Consider the following 7,070-nt stretch of genomic DNA (forward strand, 5'->3'; position numbering starts at 1 on the left):
TCCCTGAAACCCCTAACCCCCAACAGGCCCTGGTGTGTGATGTTCCCCACCCTGTGCCCAAGTGATCTCATTGTTCAGTTCCCACCTATGAGTGAGAACATGTGGTGTTTGGTTTTCTGTCCTTGTGATAGTTTGCTCAGAATGATGGTTTCCAGCTTCAACCATGTCCCTGCAAAGGATATGAACTCATCCTTTTTTATGGCTGCATAGTATTCCATGGTGTATATGTGCCACATTTTCTTAATCCATTCTATCATTGATGGACATTTGGGTTGGTTTCAAATCTTTACTATTGTGAATAGTGCTACAATAAACAGACATATGTATGTGTCTTTATAGTAGTATGATTTATAATCCTTTTGGTATATACCCAGTAATGGGATTGCTGAGTCAAATGGTAATTCTAGTTCTAGATCCTTGAGGAATCGCTACACTGTCTTCCACAATGGTGGAACTAATTTACACTCCCATCAACAGTGTAAAAGCTTTCCTGTTTCTCCACATCCTCTCCAGCATCTGTTGTTTCTTGACTTTTTAATGATTGCCATTTTAACTGGCACGAGATGGTATCTCATTGTGGTTTTGATTTGCATTTCTCTGATAGCCAGTGATGATGAGCATTTTTTCATGTGTCTGTTGTCTACATAAATGTCTTCTTTTGAGAAGTGTCTGTTCATATCCTTTGCCCACTTTTTGATGGGGTTGTTTTTTTCTTGTAAATTTCTTTGAGTTCTTTGTAGATTCTGGATATTAGCCCTTTGTCAGATGGGTAGATTGCAAAAATTTTCTCCCGTTCTGTAGGTTGCCTGTTCCCTCTGATGGTAGTTTCTTTTGCTGTGCAGAAGCTCTTTAGTTTAATTAGATCCCATTTACCTATTTTGGCCTTTGTTGCCATTGCTTTTGGTGTTTTAGCCATGAAGTCCTTGCCTGTGCCTATGTCCTGAATGGTATTGCCTAGGTTTTCTTCTAGGGATTTTATGGTTTTAGGTCTAACATTTAAGTCTTTAATCCCTCTTGAATTAATTTTTCTGTAAGGTGTAAGGAAGAGATCCAGTTTCAGCTTTCTACACATGGCTAGCCAGTTTTCCCAGCATCATTTATTAAATAGGGAATCCTTCCCCCATTTCTTGTACAGGTCTGTCAAAGATCAGGTGGTTGTAGATGTGTGGCATTACTTCTGAGGCCTCTGTTCTTTTCCATTGTCTGTATCTTTGTTTTAGTACTAGTACCATGCTGTTTTGGTTACTGTAGCCTTGTAGTATAGTTTGAAGTCAGGTAGCGTGATGCCTCCAGCTTTGTTCTTTTTGCTTAGGTTTGTCTTGGCAATGCAGGCTCTTTTTTGGTTCCATGTGAACTTTAAAGTAGTTTTTTCCAATTCTGTGAAGACAGTCGTTGGTAGCTTGATGGGGATGCTTGATGGAGATGGAATTGAATCTATAAATTACTTTGAACAGTATGGCCATTTTCACAATATTGATTCTTCCTATCCATGAGCATAGAATATTCTTCCATTTGTTTGTGTCCTCTTTTATTTCATTGAGCAGTGGTTTGTAGTTCTTGAAGAGGTCCTTCACATCCCTTGTAAGTTGGATTCCTAGGTATTTTATTGTTTGTAGCAATTGTGAATAGGAGTTCACTCATGATTTGGCTCTCTGTTTGTTAATGGTGTATAGGAATGCTTGTGATTTTTGCACATTGATTTTGTATCCTGAGACATTGCTGAAGTTGCTTATCAGCTTAAGGAGATTTTGGGCTGAGACAATGGGGTTTTCTAAATATACAACCATGTCATCTGCAAACAGGGACAATTTGACTTCCTCATTTCCTAATTGAACACCCTTTATGTCTTTCTCTTGCCTGATTGCCCTGGCCAGAACTTCCAACATTATGTTTAATAGGAGTGGTGAGAGAGGGCATCCTTGTCTTGTGCAGGTTCTCAAAGGGAATGCTTCCGGTTTTTGCCCATTCAGTATGATACTGGCTGTGGGTTTGTCATAAATAGCCCTTATTATGTTGAGATACGTTCCATGAATACCTAGTTTATTGAGAGTTTTTAGCATGAAGGGCTGTTGAATTTTGTTGAAGGCCTTTTCTGCATCCATTGAGATAATCATGTGGTTTTTGTCATTGGTTCTGTTTTGTGATGGATTACGTTTATTGATTTGCATATGTTGAACCAGCCTTTGCATCCCAGGGATGAAGCCGACTTGATAGTGGCGTATAAGCTTTTTGATGTGCTGCTGGATTCGGTTTGCCAGTATATTATTGAGGATTTTCACGTCGATGTTCATCAGGGATATTGGTCTAAAACTCTCTTTTTTTGTTGTGTCTCTGCCAGGGCTTGGTATCAGGATGAAGTTGGCCTCATAAAATGAGTTAGGGAGGATTCCCTCTTTTTCTATTGATTGGAATAGTTTCAGAAAGGATAGTACTAGCTCCTCTTTGTACCACTGGTAGAATTTGGCTGTGAATCCGTCTGGTCCTGGACTTTTTTTGGTTAGTAGGCTATTAATTATTGCCTCAATTTCAGAGACTGTTATTGGTTTATTCAGAGATTCAACTTCTTCCTGGTTTAGTTTTGGGAGGGTGTATGTGTCCAGGAATTTATCCATTTCTTCTAGATTTTCTAGTTTATTTGCGTAGAGGTATTTATAGTATTCTGATGGTAGTTTGTATTTCTGTGGGATCGGTGGTGATATCCTGTTTATCATTTTTTTATTGCATCTATTTGATTCTTCTCTCTTTTCTTCTTTATTAGTCTTGTTAGCGGTCTGTCATTTTTGTTGATCTTTTCAAAAAACCAGCCCCTAGATTCATTTTTTTTTTTTGAAAGATTTTTTGTGTCTCTATCTCTTTCAATTCTGCTCTTAGTTTCTTGCCTTCTGCTAGCTTTTGAATTTGTTTGCTCTTGCTTCTCTAGTTCTTTTAATTGTGATGTTAGGGTGTCGATTTTAGATCTTTCCTGCTTTCTCTTGTGGGCATTTAGTGCTATAAATTTCCCTCTACACACTGCTTTAAATGTGTCCCAGAGATTCTGGTACATTGTGTCTTTGTTCTCATTGGTTTCAAAGAACATCTTTATTTCTGCCTTCATTTTGTTATTTACCCAGTAGTCATTCAGGAGTAAGTTGTTCAGTTTCCATGTAGTTGTGTGGTTTTGAATGAGTTTCTTAATCCTGAGTTCTACTTTGATTGCACTGTGGTCTGAGAGACAGTTTGTTGTGATTTCTGTTCTTTTACATTTGCTGAGGAGTGCTTTACTTCCAATTATATGGTCAATTTTAGAATAAGTGCGATGTGCTAAGAAGAATGTATATTCTGTTTATTTGGGGTGGAGAGTTCTGTAAATGTCTATGAATACACATTTCTTAAAAGAAGACATATAAATGGTCAACAGGAAATGTTCAACATCACTCTTTATCAGAGAAAAATCATAATCATGAGGCGCTGGGCGCGGTGGCTCACGCCTGTAATCCCAGAACTTTGGGAGGCTGAGGTGGGTGGATCACCTGAGGCCAGGAGTTCAAGACCAGCCTGGCCAACATGGTGAAACCCTGTCTCTATTAAAAATACAAGGCGGGGCGCAGTGGCTCACGCCTGTAATCCCAGCACTTTGGGAGGCCGAGGCGGGCAGGTCACGAGGTCAGGAGTTTGAGACCAGCCTGACCAACATGGCGAAACCCCGTCTCTACTAAAAATACACAAATAATTAGCTGGGCGTGGTGGCACGGTGCCTGTAATCCCAGCTACTCAGTAGGCTGAGGCAGGCAGGAGAATCGCTTAAACCCGGGAGGCGGAGGCTGCAGTGGGCTGAGGTCGCACCACTGCACTCCAGCCTGGGTGACAGAGTGAGATTCTTGTCTCAAAAAAATATATACATATATATATAAACTATATATTTTATATAACATGTAATATATTTATATAAGCTATATTATATAAGCTATATAATATAAGCTATATTATATAGAATTATATATAATATAGTTATCTATATTATATATAAGCCATATTATAATATAATCTATATCATATATAGTTATAGTTATAAAATATATAATATAATCTATATATAACTATATTACATATAATTATATATATAATTATAGTTATATATAGATTATATTATAATGTATATTATATAATATATATAATCTAGATTATATGTAATACAGATTACTATATATCATATAGCATTATATATTAATATATATAAACGGATGCTTATATATCATATAAACATATACTATATATCATATATAAGTCAGGCGTGGTGGCGTGCACCTGTAGTCCCAGTTACTTGGAAGGCTGAGGCAGGAGAATCACTTGAACCCGGGAGGCGGAAGTTGCAGTAAGCTGAGATCGCACCACTGCACTCCGGCCTGTGTGACAGAGCCAGACTCCATCTAAAAACAAAATAAAAAGAGAGCGGCAGAGCAGAGCGTAGCTGTGCGGCGCCAGCGCGGACCGAGCAGGCTGGCAGGCCGCGCGGGCAACTCCAAGGGCGGACCGTGGCGGGTAGCGACTGGCCCGGGGCTGCGGGAGCGGGAGACCGTAGTGGCAGTGACTGCAGGAGGAGCCCAGGAGTCACCGCCGCTGCCTGCGCTCTGCCTTAGGCCATCGCTGCTCCCCACGGGCCCGTGCGGACTCGCCTCCGTGAAGTGTCACGATGTCTGACTGGAAGGCAGTGATCAAGACCGCAGACACGTCTGAGGATATGCAACAGGATGTCATTGACTGCGCCACGCAGGCCATGGAGAAGTACAACATAGAGAAGGACATTGCAGCCTATATCAAGAAGGAATTTGACAAGAAATATAGCCCTACCTGGCACTGTATCGTGGGCCGAAATTTGGCAGCTACGTCACACACAAGACAAAGCACCTCATCTATTTTTACTTGAGTCAAGTTACAATCCTCCTCTTCAAGTCAGGCTAGGTGGCCACAGTGAAGATGTCAGTGGCGGTGGCAGCGATGGCAAGCAGGGGGCGTTGCTAGGACTGTTTTGCACTGGGGCAAATCAGGACATCAGGATGTCTTCTCCAATGGCTGTGCTACTGCATGGACTGTATATTCGTTTTCATGTGTATGTGGCAGTCAACACAACCAAACCTTTCTGTTCAGTTGCCTGGGGAAGAAGGCTGCTTTATATTTGTTTTTCAAGACTTTAAAAATATTTTTTGGTTGTATTGCACTAGGAAAATCTCTCCCACCTCTCCCTTTTCTCTTTTTTTCCCTATACAAAAGAAAAAGCCCTCAACAGACTACGAGGCCAAAAGACTAGGAGGGCTGAGGAAAAGAAATAGGTCTCCAGAGGTGGAACTAAAACTGTGCAGCTGCCTCTTCCTGGCCCAGGTGGATGCTGGGAGGGCCAGGAGGCTGCAGGGGGACTGTGGTGGGACTGTCAAGGAGAAAGGGATAGGAAGGAAGGTGGAGGGATTGATCTAACACCAGGAGAATATTCCACTGAACTGTGATTCTATGGCTTGGGGCAGAGGGTGGGGTGGGGATGCGTTCTTTAGGGCGCCCTGAAATGTGTCTGTGTGTGGTGTGTGGGAGTGGGGAGCAGACTTGTCTTGCTGTCTGTCAGAAATTCTAAGTAAGGGCTGTGTCTTTGTGGATTACCTTCTTTTGTTCTTCCTGCCTGAGATCGTGATAGGAGGATTTTGGGGGTAGGATTAGCTTGAATTTTTTTTTTTTTCATTACATTTTTCTCCTGTCTGCTCCCTGCTTAGCCCTCCATTTTCTCATTCCTCTGGTGTTCTCTTAGAGCAGCCCCTGTCGTTAGTTGGCTGGCCTTCAAAACTCTCATGTGTAGGGTTGACAATGTAGGGGTAGGGGATCCAGCTTATTCTTTTATTTTCAAGTCCCTTCTTGGGGCTGGTGGGGAGGCAGAATGCCCCTCCCTAAGCCCTTTGTGTGTGCCAAGCTTGCTTTTTGGTGTTGGCAGGGGAGGGGGGATCTCCCCTCCAGTCTCCAGGGTGGTGACTGAGTTTCCTATATCAAACTCTTCAATGGGCACAAAATGGAGTGCTTGATTTTAGGTTTTTTTTTTTATGAATGTCCAAATCTGTTTCTCCCTGCCCTCCCAGACTGTGTGGCCAGTTGAAAGTGTCTGGTTTGTGTTCATCTCTCCCTCATTTCTGGACCAAGGCCCGAGACCCTGCCACATCTCCTATGCTCTGCATCCATGCCTTTTTTGAACATTAAAGGTTGACTGATGTAATAATAATAAATCATCATAATGCGGTCTCGCTTTACATTAGCATAAGTATTGTTAAAAAGCAAAAAATTACAGATGCTGGTGAGGATGTACAGAAAAGGGAACTCAAACTGTTGGTGAAAATGTAAATTAGTTCAGCCACTATGGAAAACAATAGAGAAAAAAACTAAAAATAGAACTACCATACCACCTAGCAATTCTTCTACTGGGCATTTATCCAAAGGAAATCAGTATACCAGAAGGATACATGCACTCCCATGTTTCTGACAGCTCTACTGACAGCAAAGATAAGGAATCAACCTAAGTGACCACGAACAGACAAAGGAAATGTGGTCTACGTACACAATGGAGTACTATTCAGTCATAAAAAAGAATGAAATCATGTCATTTACGGCAACATGGATGGATCTGGAGGACATTAAATAAGCCAGGCAGAGAGAGACAAATACTGCATGTTCTCACTCATATATGGGAGCTAAGAAAGTTGACCTCATGGAGGTAGTGAGTAGAGTGATAGCTATCAGAGGATGGGAAGGGCATATGGGTGGGAGTGGCTATGAAGAGAGGTTGGTTAATGGGTACAAACATACAGTTAAAGTTCTAATGTTTGATACAAAGTTGGGTGACTATAGTTAATAGTTAACAACAATGTATTATATATTTCAAAATAACTAGAAGAGAGGACTTGGAATGTTCCTAATATATAGGAATAAATACCCTAAATTGATCATCACATTCTATGCATGTAACAATATCACATGTGCCCTATATAAATATGTACAAATACTATGCATTAATTAAAATTTAAAAAGCAAGACCAAGGTATGTGCTATTAATGAGAAACCCA

General features: G+C 41.0%; 1 pseudogene; it reads left to right on the forward strand.

Annotated features, from left to right (window-relative positions):
* The first annotated feature begins 4,616 nt into the window (after window positions 1–4,616).
* On the forward strand, window positions 4,617–5,028 carry LOC102116180 (dynein light chain 2, cytoplasmic pseudogene; annotated as a pseudogene).
* The last annotated feature ends 2,042 nt before the right edge of the window (window positions 5,029–7,070 follow it).

The sequence above is a fragment of the Macaca fascicularis genome, chromosome 15 (assembly GCF_037993035.2).
Source record: "Macaca fascicularis isolate 582-1 chromosome 15, T2T-MFA8v1.1".
NCBI lineage: Eukaryota > Metazoa > Chordata > Mammalia > Primates > Cercopithecidae > Macaca > Macaca fascicularis.